The sequence below is a fragment of the Anas platyrhynchos genome, chromosome 2 (assembly GCF_047663525.1).
Source record: "Anas platyrhynchos isolate ZD024472 breed Pekin duck chromosome 2, IASCAAS_PekinDuck_T2T, whole genome shotgun sequence".
In the NCBI taxonomy this organism is placed as follows: Eukaryota; Metazoa; Chordata; class Aves; order Anseriformes; family Anatidae; genus Anas; species Anas platyrhynchos.
In genome coordinates, this window is record NC_092588.1 from 87,216,415 (window position 1) to 87,230,452 (window position 14,038).

General features: G+C 37.0%; 1 long non-coding RNA gene across 1 annotated transcript; it reads right to left on the reverse strand.

Moving 5' to 3' along the window:
- Positions 1-7,424: 7,424 nt before the first annotated feature.
- LOC110351713 (uncharacterized) lies at positions 7,425-10,928 on the reverse strand. Its single transcript, XR_002399480.4, has 3 exons — positions 10,828-10,928; positions 10,486-10,615; positions 7,425-7,568 (listed from the first exon to the last, which is right to left on the reverse strand). It is a non-coding gene; the product is annotated as an uncharacterized lncRNA (long non-coding RNA).
- Between the last annotated feature and the right edge of the window lie 3,110 nt (positions 10,929-14,038).

Here is a 14,038-nt window from a genome sequence, read left to right on the forward strand (position 1 = left end):
GACCCATTCAAATTCACCCATCCTTCTATTTGACCAGCATAAACTCAGATAAGTAGAAAGTTCCTTGAAAAAAGTCTAATAAATATCTGCTTGTTTCAAGTCAGAAATCTATATTAACAAACATACATTAAGAGCATCCATTATTTCTGTGTGAATTCAGATGAATGATTTTAAGGAAACTAGAAGCACCTTAGAATCACAATGTTTTTGCTGAGACAGTTCCACAATGATGGGAAGCTAAGCTCTACCATGGTGCTCTATCACTCTTCCTCTTCATCAGAGCAGGAGAAGATAATATGATTAAAAGAAAGCTCTAGGGTTGAGATAAGGATAGAGAGATCACTCTAATTACTATCATGGAAAATACACAGCCTTGGGAGATTAATATAGTTTGTCACCTATTGCTAACAGACTAGTGAAGTGAGAACTAAAAGCAAACTAAAAATTACTTCCACCCCTGCCATCTGCCCTCTTCTACTGCCTCTCCTCAAGCAGTTCAATCAGTCATAACACTTTGTAATCTACTGCTTCTCCATCGTCACTCTCTTTGTCTTCTCCAGAGTGGGGTTTCTCCATCGGGATGCATTCCTTCCCAAATTGATCCTACATGGGCTTCCCACAGACTGCATTTCTTCAAGAACTGCTCCAGTATGGGTGTGTACCACTGGATCCATCCTTCAGGAACTGATCCTGCATGGGTCCCTCACCAGCAGCAGCTCCTGCCAGACTCTTGCTCCACTGTGGGCTCCATTTCACAGGTTGCAGCTCCAGCCTGGAGTCTGCTCCTGCTGGGGCTCATCATGTGTTGCAACCTCCTTCAGACCAGATCCACCTGCTCTGCTGTGGTACCCCATAGGCTGCAGGGGACAGCCTGCTCCACCATGGGCTCCTCTATGGGCTGCAGCATGGAGATCTGTTCCACCATGGTACCCACAGGCCACAGGTGAACTTCTGCTCTTGTGCTTGGAGCACCTCCTGCCCTCCTGAACTGATCTTGGAGTCTGCAAGTCTCTTTCGTTCACATTTTCTCACTCCTCTCTCCTGGCTGCTGTTGCACTGCATTTTTTATCCTGTCTACAAATGTTACAGAGGGGCAACCAGTATCACTTGTTGGCTTAGACTTAGCCAGACCTGTTTTGGAGCCTGGTTCTGGAACTGGCTCTTAACAGACATGGAGCAGCTTCTGGACTCTTCTTAGAGGCCACCCTTGCAGCCCACTACCAAAACCTTGCTACGCAAACCCATTGCAACTTAATGATTGATAGTGGTTAACTAAACTTTGCTTGTGTGTAGTTTTAATGAATGTCAGTCCTGTAGAATGTTGTTTTAATGTTGGAATCTGGTTTCATTTGTCTGTCTTTTAAACATTCCCATCACAACATTTCCTGATTCCCTAATGTGTGTATACATATAAATAAATATATATATACACACATATTCAGTTGCAACACATACCACCTAATTAAGTCCAGAAAACACTCCATGCTTCTGTTACAGTGCTATGTTATTCTCTCAAAAACCTTCCAGGAGTACAGTCATATCAGTCATATTAATGTACTTTTTTTTTTTTTTTTCCTGCTGAGATATTGTTTTCTGACTTGTGCATGAATATTTATGCAGAATTAGATGAAATATGGATTTCTTCCTTCTGCCCATACATGGTTTAATATGGCTGTCCAAGGAGACCTGGTTACACTAATGAAAATTCAGTGAAAATGGCTTGACTTTTAGGCATTTTATGTTGACATCAAATTTTAAATTGGATAAAATAGCCATGTTTTAAGGTTTTACAGATTAAAAATGAATCTTAAAAAAAAAAAAAAGGTATATTTTTTGTTTCTTCTCTCTCCTCAGCAGATCACTCATTTCTAAGTATTTAAGACATCTTATTCAATCATTTATCACCCTTATTTCTAAATCAACTCATTTGATAAAGACCAGTGGCGAAACATGCGGATGCTTTAGTAGGATGTATAATTAAGTTTTAGAATGTAATAAATCAGACAGACCACTGCATCTATTTGCTGAAGGATTTGTCATCAATAACTAATAAAACATTAGTCTTATTAATGTGAATATTAACATTTGCATCTATTGCATAGAACTGATACTTAGAGGAAAATATTAAAAATAAATAAATAAATCAGGAGAGGATGTACCTTGTCACCAGCAGATGAATAGATAATAATAAATTAAAAGGAGTGGAGAAAATAGGGAGACATGAAATTCTTTCAAACCTATTTGGGGGAGGGGGGAAGTGCAAATATGTAGTAAACAGCATAACAGTGATTGAAGGCTTTAGATATAACATGTTAGCCTAGTCTGTTAGATCTCTGGCATGTACTGCCTAAGGACTGCCTCTCCCACCATCCACTCCAGCCCACAGGTAGGTCACTGTCAATAACACAATTGCTACTGACTCACTAGGCATAACGAAGCCAGGCTGCTCATCTGCAGGGTTCTGCTTACTGCTTCCTGACCTGAGCAACGGATTTGTCACTCAGGTTTCTTTAAGATGTCATGGTAGATCTAGAGCTTATGCTGTCCATGACCAAAGGGGTAGAGCTGGGTCTATCCAACAGAGTGAACCCAAAGAATTAAAGCTAGTTTCATAAAGCAGGTTTTTATTCAGTTCCTTGTACACAGTAATAAATAATGTGCTATTGAATATTCATACACCAAGCAAACAGTCATGTTCCTGTCTTCAGCATTATTATGTCATTTTATTCTATATATCTTTAGGTAATTATAGAGAGTGAGATTTACTTATTTTTCAGTCTTTATATCTTACTCCTTATTCATATACAGTTAATGTGTAAATCTCCTCTAGTCCTACAGAAATCAGTGTTTTTTGGTCTATTATGTAACATTATTATCTGTAACACTCCACATAAAACTCTACTCTTTAATAGTAACAACCAACAATATTCAGAATGCTATACATTCTTAGCTTTACTTGGATTTCTGTTGAAAAAACAGACCAAGTCACAAAACTTTTAGTGTTCCCTTCTGTTGGCACCTGAATTAAAAAAAAAAAAAAAACCTACAATAAGCTTTAACTTACTTTTTGATTAACAACACAACTTTAATTACAAACTCCTGAGTTAAAACAACAGAGAAACACTGAAAGTAGTAAACATCAAGGATGACTGTAATTTGGGAACATGATACAGTTGTGAAAGGGGCCAATAATATCCCAGTGTTTTAATAATTATTTCTAGTAGAGACAGGGAAGCATAATTCAGGATACACATGTTCATCAAGGACATGTTATAGCAGTAACTGGAAGTATGAAAATGGTATGTAAGTGAAGACTAGAAAAAGACTCATTTCGCTTGGAGAAAACAAGAGTAAAGGGAATAATTGCTGTACAGAAATACCCCAAGAAAATATATGAACATGGAAGAGGTGAGAGAATTTTATGTATGAAAAGTGCAAAATAGACATGTAGTGGGTTTACGTGGCAAGGTTTTGGTAGCAGGGGGCCATAGGGGTGGTTTCTGTGAGAAAGATCTAGAAGCTGCCCCATGTTTGGGAAGGGCCCCATTGTTTTCCAGAGCTGAGCCAAAAAGCGATGTTGTTTTGCGCCTCTGTGAGAGCATATTTAAGACAGGGAAAAAAATGCTCTGCCACACAGCAGCTGGGAGAGTGAAGGGAGTGAGGAACGGCCTTGCAGGTGCCAAGGTCAGTGAAGAAGGAAGGGGAGAGGTGCTCCAGGCGCCGGAGCAGAAGTCCCCTGCGGCTTGTGGTGAGGACCATGGTGAAGCAGGATGTCCCCCTGCAGCCCATGGAGTACCACGGTGGAGCAGGGTTCCACACTGCAGCCCATGGAGGAGACCACGGTGGAGCAGGTGGCCCTGCACCGACGGAGGCTGCCGCCTGTGGAAGACCCCTGCTGGAGCAGATTCCGGGCCGGACCTGTAGCCCGTGGAGAGGAGACCACACAGGAGCAGGTGACCTGGCAGGAGCTGCTGCCCATGGGGGAACCAGGTTGGAGCAGTCCCTCCTGAGGGATGGACCCCATGGTACGGACCCATATCTGGAGCAGTTCTGGAAGAGATGCTGCCTGTGGGAAGGCCATGACGGATCAGTTCATCAAGGACTGTACCCCGTGGGTGGGACCCCACAGCACAGGGGACGAGAGTGACCGAGAAGGAGCAGCAGAGAAGAAGTGCTGTAGACTGACCATAACCCCCATTCCCCCATGCCGCTCGGGGGGAGGAGGTGGAAGAGGGTGGATGGGGGGGAAGGTGCTTTTGGTTTCTTTCCTTTGTTTCTCACTTCTCTAGCTTGTTAGTAATGAGCAATAAATCTTACTATCTTCTTATGCTGAGTCTGTTTTGCCCGTTACAATAATTATTGCGTGATTTTCTCATCCTTATCTCAACCCTTGAACCCTTTTCACATATTTTCTCCCCATTCCTCTTTGAGGAGGGGGAATGAGAAAGCGGCTGTGGTGGAGCTCAGCTGCCCACTCGAGTGGAACCACGACAAGACACTAGGACTAAATGAATCCACAACTGTTCATAAGGAATGACAGGCCTGACAACAATTCTACCCATTAGAGCAACACAATTAAGGAATATTTACAGGAAGACAGGAGTAGGAAATGTGCAGAAAGCTAAAGTGCTTTTAGGAACTTGCTTCATTTGAGAAATGGAATATAAGACTCATTGCCTGGAAACTAGAATCTAAAGATGCTTTCCACTTCATATGTTCTTTTAATCCCTACTCTGAACTGTCAGGAAGATAAAGTGGAATAATAATAGTCTTAAACTCTCTTCTGTAGATGATATACAAAGGTCCACAGAGACCGAATAAGTTAATATAATAGAGGAAGTAAAATTGTTTTGACCAGAAGACTGTATTTTAAGCATTTGGTTAATATTTAATGACTGGGAACCTCCCTGAATAAAGTTCTTTAAATCTAAATATCTGATATCTGAGTAGTTGCAGTGGAAGCTACAAAATACTTTACAAAAATTATAGAACAGCTTCACAGCCAAGCCTTGCAAATCAGGAGTGGGACAATTCAATCATTTTTTTTCACTTAGCAGCACAATACAATGTTGTTCTCAACATTTTTCCTTAAAGGAAAAGAGAAACAGAAATCAGAATCTGAATTAATTTGAAAATTGTTCCTATTATTGTTTGTCATACAGTGATGCCAAAGTACCATAAATTAGCATTAATCTACATTTACTATTTTAAGAGAATTATAAAAATCTTAAAATATTCCAATTCTTTATGGGAGATTCCAAAAGACTCGCTCTAGTCTTAAACTGGATACACCTATTGAATTAATTATATTTATTCCCAGGACCCAAAATACATTTTTTTTAAGACTACTAAGAGTCTTAAGACTACCAAGAGCTTTTTCCACTTGTTTCTATGATATTCTTCCTATTGTTGCAAATCAACCTTTGGTGAAATTCTTTTAAATTCCATCTAAACAAAACTGCACTTAAGTGGTTTGTCAGCAATTCACAGAATCACACAGAATCACAGAATTTCTAGGTTGGAAGAGACCTCAAGATCATCGAGTCCAACCTCTGACCTAACGCTAACAGTAATTATCTATAAATTTTTAATTAGTAGAGAACAAAGCATTCGTTTGACACTCATACTTTATTTCCATCATTAATGGACAGATGAGTTGCTATGCCTATATATTATCATAGAAAATGAAAATTCTATACAGCACTTACTATAAAGACTGTAATTTTGCTGACTTCTTTTGCAAGTAGAGGAAATGATCAAAATTACCTTGTCATAAAAGGAAATTAATTTCATTAAACAGAACCTTCTTTTTACAAACCTATGTTGGCTGTGACCAATGACCATATTGTCCTTGAAGTGTTTTTCAGCAACTCCCAGAATAATTTTCTCCATAGTTTTATCATAATATATGAGGATTTTACTACATACACTGTTTGAGAGATAAAGTCAGATCACCAACATTGTTCTTCCTGGCTTTAAAGGGATGTACCCAATCCCTTGCCTGAAAATCATCCAGAGAATGACATCTTTCTCTTGAGAGAAAGATCTACCATCTACCACCTACCTTTTAGAGACATGTTATGCCATCTCTTGTTTTTATTTTTCTAAATTAGTTAGTTCTTAATTCCTGACGGTTTCTCCTTTGAATTGAAAATACTTCTATTGCCAATATTTTGACCTTTTGCTAATTGCTCCTGTGATTAAGAGTCCATAGCACAATATTGTCAGCAAAGAAGTACTTTCAGGATATGGAATTATGTAGTTTTCTTGGTGTTCTTCATTGCCTCTGCACGCACCCTAACAATCTGTACAGATCACATAGTAATGGCACTGCAAAGACCACTTGCAATGGTGACTTTGCAGGACCTTTTGTAGTGCTGTATCTGATTAGCTTCAACCTTTCAATCTGTAAACACATCACATATCTGAGAGGTGACCTGCTATGAACTAGAAATCCTGAGGAAAACTTTGGTGTTGAGAACATCAATGTGTACCAGGGAATCTAGGTTTTAAATGGCAGCTGAGGTAGGTCATACTTATTTTCACTGCTTGAAGCCCAAATTTTCTTGCCAAAGTCTGGGTATTGATCAACAGAAAATATCACTGGCATGGTTAAATTCCATGCATGTATTTGTTACATGAAATCAACTAAGTATGTCACTTTTGTAGGACTACAGACAAAAAAAAGATTCATAGAATAAGTCTGCTTTTTGGCAATGTACATAGGAAATAAGTTTGAGGAGCTGTTGCTAGTTTATTGGTACCTTTTGTAGACATCATTAGATTCATTGCTACAGTTTCCATAGTGAGTGTTCTTAAGATCTTGATCCAGTGATAAAATGAAGTCCATGTGGAAGTGTTTACTATCTTTAACAGAATTCAACTGAATCAGTAAAATTTAAACTTAAAAAAGATTATCTTTGAAAATGACCTAAGATCCCACAGTGACTAATTTATTATGAGAATACTGCTGTAATCATAACTTTTATATATATATATATATATATATATATATATATATATATAATATATATAACAACACAAATATCTGAAATCATTACCTTCAACACAATTATCTGAAATCATTACCTTTTTTTTTTTTTGGGGGGGGGGGGGGATGATGAGGGAAGAGGTATTCACAAACAAGTATTGTCTAAAAATATTAGACCTGACTTATCATTAAAGTCTGACTGTTTTAGTGTTGTTCTCAGCTTTATTTCAGCCATTTCTCTACGTCATTTTAACTCTGAGCAATTTTGCATTGTTTCAAATCAAGTTTCTAGCTAGCATAGAATATATAGAGACTCATAGAATGGTTTGGGCTGAAAGTGACCTTAAAGATCATCTAATGATGTTAACATGATGTTAACAAACTTTAAATAAAAAGACTGCTTTAGAAGAGAACCTAATGATGAACTGGTTAGTAACATGACATAGGTATAATTTTTATTAAAATAAGTCAATTTATGAACAAAAAATTACTAGAAAATCTTCAGCCAGTTGTTGACCTATCATATACAATTGAAGAGAAGCTACCAGGAATCAGAGGTGAATCCATCCAGAGGAATCTGTATAGCAGAGAAGAGAGACAAATGGAGGTAATATTAGACCTAAATACTCTAAATGACTAAATACTTCGACAGCTCATAACTCTTTAATAATGTTAAGCTGAGCAATAAAAACTGGGGAAAAGAAGAAGGGGCGACATTGGGAGTGATGGCATTTGTCTTCCCAAGAAACTGTTAACACACGTTGAGCCCTGCTTTCCAAGAAAGTGGCTGAACACCTGTCTGCTAATGGGAAGTAGTGAATGAGTCCCTTGTTTTATTTACCTTATGTGTGCAGCTTTTACTTTACCTTACAAACTGTCTTTATTTCAACCTGTGAGTTCTTACAAGTCTACCTTTCCAGTTCTGTTCCCCATCACAAGAGGGTGAAAATGGTTGTGTGGGTCTTTGCTGTCTACCAGGGTTAATCTACAACAAGTCCATACTTAATATTTATGGTTGAGGTGTACTACATTATAAATGAATGAAGATTTCACAGTCTTATATTATCTTGAATATGAACTTTGGACATTTCTTATGAGATGCAGTCTTTCTATATCATTGTAAAAAAATGGTAAGATTGCAAGAGGAAATAACTTTTCCTACCATGCCACTCAAACTTGTCAGTACCAAATATTTCAATGCAACTACTTCATGTAAATGGGCAGAGAACACACTTAAAACATCAAATGCACAGCAAAGAGCACTGCAGTTAAGGAGAAAACAACAACAAGCAAACAAACAACATCACTTAGGACTAAAGCTGATTTAAAAAAAAAAAAAAGGCTTACATACCTAAAATATATTTTTTTTCTACATTTTTTTTTTGTATGCTTTTATTTTATTTCAACTTTATGTTAGTCTTCTTGCCTAATTCCTTTTAATTTCACTTTCAAATACAGAACATCACTTAAGGAAATTAGTGGAGACATTTGTCATCAATATTCCTTTTTAAAGGTATTTTTATCCTTTCTTCAAAAATTTTCCACATTTGGGAGAAAGAAATAAAAAAAAAATAATTAAAAACAAAACAAAACAAAACAAAAAAAAACAGTAAAAGGAAGCACAGATCACTTCTCTGTTTGAAAACTTTTTATTTCTCCAATATATGATGTTACACAACCTTCAAGATATCCTTCCTGATAACTAATGGCATGACTAAGTTTAACAATTTCATTAGTAGATTTACATGCAGTATACATTCCTAGTATTTGACATGATTACAAAATGTTTAGCATATGAATTCTGATATGTGAAATAAATCTCTTATTTTCCCTCTCTACATAGAATCTTAATGTTCTCCCTTAAATAAAAAGGACTAATGACACTATGTGATTGTGGAGAGATTAAAGGTACATATTGTTGACAAAGCCTTACTGGGTGCTTACATAAACCCAGTATAAAATGTCAAAGGCCTTCAAAAGTCTCCTCTATTTCTAGGCAGGTTCACATATTTTATAGTTGCCATAGTAGGCTAATGGTGCTACACAGTTCATAGGAAGAGTAAATGACCTCAGTATAAAATTTGCTGTCTAAGAGAAGAATGAATTGCAGAAAAACAAAACAAATTTGGTGTATTAATTGTTGAGCTTGGAGTGGTTCTTTTCCTTATGTGCAGGGAGCAGAACAGAAGATCAAATGGTAGAAGGAGAGGTTATGGAACAAATTAATAAATCAAAGGAAACAAACTGCGAAGGCCAGATGGCAATCACTGCAAAATTAAATAAATGAAATGAAAAATGAAAATGAAAAACTGAAATATGAAATAGCTAAACTACTAGCCTCTTCCCTGAAACTGCTTTATTAGGGGAGGACTGCAAAATAGCAGGAGATACAAGAAGCTAGAGGTTTGTAAGCCTGACATTCACATTCTACTATCACTGTAAGAAGTATAATGAAGTACAGAGGTGTGGACACCTGTCTAAATATGATGATATAAACAACAAATTTTTGTTTTAAAAGAAAATAATGTATCATAGGTACACTGGATTTTGCTGAAATTTGCAAACCTATGAATAATGCAGATCAAAATAATTGAAGCATCCTGGATTTGTAAAGCTTTTTTGAAAGCTTTCACTAAGAGCTCTTCAGGAAATAAGGTGTCTAGGGCACAGGAGGAAAAGATCCTTACATGGATAAATAATTGGTGAAAATGATCTTGAATGGAAAAATGCTTGGTGAAAAGACAGGAAGTAAAAGCAAATTATCTGTTTTCACAAAGGACTTGATCACCAGTGAGGTTGCTTGGGGATTTGTGCTGGGACCGGTGCTGTGTTTGTTTACTGGACTGGTAAACAAACTGAGAAAGGAGAAGAGTGAGATCTCAACAATTTTTGATAATGCAAAACAATTCAGAAGATTAAAAATAACAGCCATCTGTGAAGAATTGCAGAGGACTTCAAGATTCTGTAGGAAACTGAATATAACATAGATAAATGTATAGAGATTCCCACACGCACACACACAAAATAATAATAATAATAATAATTAATAATAATAATAACAACAATAACAATGCTACCTTAACAAAATTATGCTATCTGAGCTAGCCCTTGACATTCAGGGAAAAGATTTTAGGATCGTGACAGATAAAGAAACATCAGTTCAGAGTCTTGTAGAAGTCTAAAAAGCAAATCAGACTTTAGGGATGATTAGGAAGGAACTTTGTAAGGGATAGAATGTCATTATGGACTATCTTAATTCTTGGTGTCTCCCGCTCTTAAAATGTATGTAGTTTTGATATTATATCTTTCAGTTTTGGAAGGTTATGGCAGAGTGGATAAAATTAAGAGAAGAGCAAAAAGAGATGACCAAAGATGTGGAAGAAATTTTGTGCAACCAACAAAGGAATTATAGAGATCTCTTCTGCCTATAAAAACAGAGCTGACTGAGTGGAGGTACAACAGGCATTTACACTCAGACACCATATTTTACTCACCTCTCACACTGGATGCAGTTTACTCAACTGTATCCATATATCACTGCCAAACACAGCTCTTGCCAGAACATAAGTGAATCTTGAACAAGGACTTTCATATAATATCTTCATGGAAAATCAGTCTTTCGTGCTTGAAATGTTCAGCACCAAAAAAAAAAAAAAGAAAAGCTGTGAACAACTTAAAATACACATCTGCCTCCATATCAGGTTACCTGGCTCAATAATTCTCACTCTCATGAAAGAAAGAAAGAAAGAAAGAAAGAAAGAAAGAAAGAAAGAAAGAAAGAAAGAAAGAAAGAAACTGATAAATTTAACTATTCTGTGTAACTGTGAAAGAAATACCTTCGTATTACAAGTAACATAATAAACAACAACAAAAAATAATAAGAATAATATATATATATAAAAGTAACACTTTAATTCAAGAACAAGCTGCATTCCAGTAACAGCTATCAAAAAATTTCATCACCTTTCAAAACCTTGCTTAAAAACAGGTGTTTGCCACTTAAGAGAGAATCAAGAAACCTGGGGAAAATAAAAACAGTCCCTCCCTTCAAGTACACTCTATCAGGAATCAATAGCAGAAAAGCAACAATAGAAACACTGGAAGAAAGGTATGTTAGAAAGATAAGTTAGAAAGAAATCCTTAATCTTTCCAGATACTTTGGACATGAGCACAAAAAAATAACATTTTTTTACTCTTGTATCAATAGCAGGATCCACCTGGTTATATACACCTCAAGCAGTACATTAGTTAATCACATATTAAAAGGTAATATACCAATTTTTTTGCACACCCAGGTAATGAAAAATATCCTCTAAAATAAAATAAATAAAATAAAATGAAAATTCATTTGTATGTAAACAGAAGTTTTTTAAAGGGCATTAGATTCAAATACGATGTGATGAAATAGCCCTAAAACAGCCCTAAATAAAACATTACTAACAAAAAAAAAAAAAAAAAAAAAAAAAAACTTCCAATACTGAAAAGCTATATATAGTATATATATAGTATCAGTGCTATAAAATTAGGATTTATAACTATCTTTAAGCTATTTTATTTTTCTGAGGTTAATATGTTATGAGGTTAAATGAGGTTAAAAAGTAGAACCTCAACACTAGAATATATGGCCAAGGAATTAAAAACAAAACAAAAACAAACAAACAAAAAAACAATCCCTGCAGATAACACAGAAAATGTTGCAGTTAAAATATATATATATAAAATAATAATCATATAGCAAACAGACAAACAATAAGGTCAGTGTCATAAGAAATAAATCTCTATTTGTCTTCAATCTACCTGAAAAAGTCAACCCCCATCCCACTTGCTAAACATCCATAAAGTACTTTTTACACCCTTAAAACAGAATCAGTTTTTCATCAGTATAGTTATGGACTATTCAGAAAAGATGTCTTTTGCAGTAACAGATAAACTGTCAAATAATGGAAACTGTAAATCACTCAATGAAATGCTACTTATATCCATGCATTGAATGTATGCTGGTAAAGTCTCTAGGTAGAGAGAGTAGGGTAATTTGCAAATGACATTACATATGTATTTGGAATTTTCGAAATCATTTTTTGTTTGTTTGTTTTGTTTTTCCCTTAAAAAATTCACATAGCTTAGGCTTTGCTTTCAACTGTACTAACTAGGAAAAAAATACAGTTCTAAGTAGAATTGCACCAAAAAAAAAAAAAAAATCATGTAAATTCATCAGTCTTTAATGTAAATGACTGCTTTAATGAGCAGCTTGTCATAGCTTAATGGCCTCACTTGGCAATTTTATTTGTAGCACAGATATCAGAATTTACTATAAACCAGCTGGCTCAAATGTTATAAGTAGTTTGGCTATGGCTGTATGAACATACATCCTGGGCAATTTAGCCTCAGACTTTCTGCACCACAGCTACTATGATTCTCATTCCTGAACTTTCTTCAAAGTCAGGAGAGGTGTGTCAGACTGCACAGTCAACAGCAGCATGGAGAATTTCTTAATGACAGAAAGAACCTTGGCATGTATTTGCTCTTTGTAGGTTCAGATTGCCAGAAATAATTTAACGTTGACAGGTGTGTTTCCAGAGTTCTCTGCAGAACTGAGACTGAAAAAAAAAGGTGGTACATTTCACTGGACTTCTTACTTCTTACCTGTGCAAGCAACTGACAGCATCAATAAACTGACAATTTAACATTACTGTGTTGAAGGTGAATTTTGAAGTAGTTTGATGATGGTAGCCTACTAGGTTCTATCTATTCTGAGACCCAACTGTGCTGCATTCAACATGTGTGCACTGCTGTATCGGGTTTATAAGGCAAGTTTTGGCAGGCAGGGGACTGCAGAACTGGCCTCTCTGTGAAAAGTCTAGAAGCTGCCCTATGTTTAGATAAGAGCCATTTCCAGCCACCTCCAAAATGGACACATTGCTGGCCAAAGTTGAGGCATTGAGTGATGTTGGTTGCACCTCTATGAGAGCAGATTTAAGAAAGGGTGAAAATGCCATGCATCAACTGGGAGAGAGGACTGAGAAAATGTGAGAGAAAGAGCCCTGTATACACTAAGGTCAGTGAAGAAGGATGGGAAGGAGGTGCACCAGGTGCTGGAGAATAAGTTCCCCTGTGGCCTCTGGAGATGCCCATGGTGGAGCAGGCTGTCCCCCTGCAGTTTTTGGGGTACCACAGTGGATCAGATTTCCATGCTACAGCTCATGGAGGATCCCATGATGGAGCAGGGAGATATGGTCTGAAGGAGGCTACAACCCATAGAGAACCATAGTCTAGTCCAGAACTCCAGCCCAGCCCACAGAGTGGAGCTCACACAGGATTGGTGGTCTCATAGGAATTGCAGCTTGTGAGGGACCCATGCTGGAGTAGTCCATTCTTGTAGGACTGCACCCCTGGTACTAACCCATGATGGAACAGTTCTTGAAGAACTGCAGCCTATGGAAAGCCCACATAGGGTCAGTTTGTAAAGAACTGCATTCCATGAGAGGGACCTCACACTGGAGCAAGGAAAGAGCATAAGGAGGAAGGAACAGCAGATATGAAGTTTTATGGACTGATCATAGCCCCCAGTCCCCATCCCCCTGCACTGCCTGAGGAGAGGAGGTAGAAGAAGGTGGATGGGAAAAAGATGTTTTGAGTTTGCTTTTAGTTCTCACTGTTCTCTTCTGTTATTAATTGGTAACAGGTTAAATTCATCTTCACTAAGCTGAGTGTGTTTTACCTGTGATGGTAATTGGTGAGTGATTTCCCTGTCTTTATCTCAGCTTATGAGCTGTTTCATCATATTTTCTGCCTGTTTTGTTGAGGAGGGAGAGTGAGAGAGTGGCTGGCTGGTTCTTGGCTGCCTATTGGGGTTAAACCACAACTGCGTAAAAATTCATCAATACAGACTTTCTTTTGCATCGCATGATGCTATTCCAAAAAGAGTCTGATTTTGTCAGCTTAAAAATGCAATGTTTTATAAAAAATATGTTTCTCTGTGGTAGATAGGGTGTCCTGTTGGCCAGTAATGAATTGTATTCCATTACAGAATGCAATAACCTTTTCTTT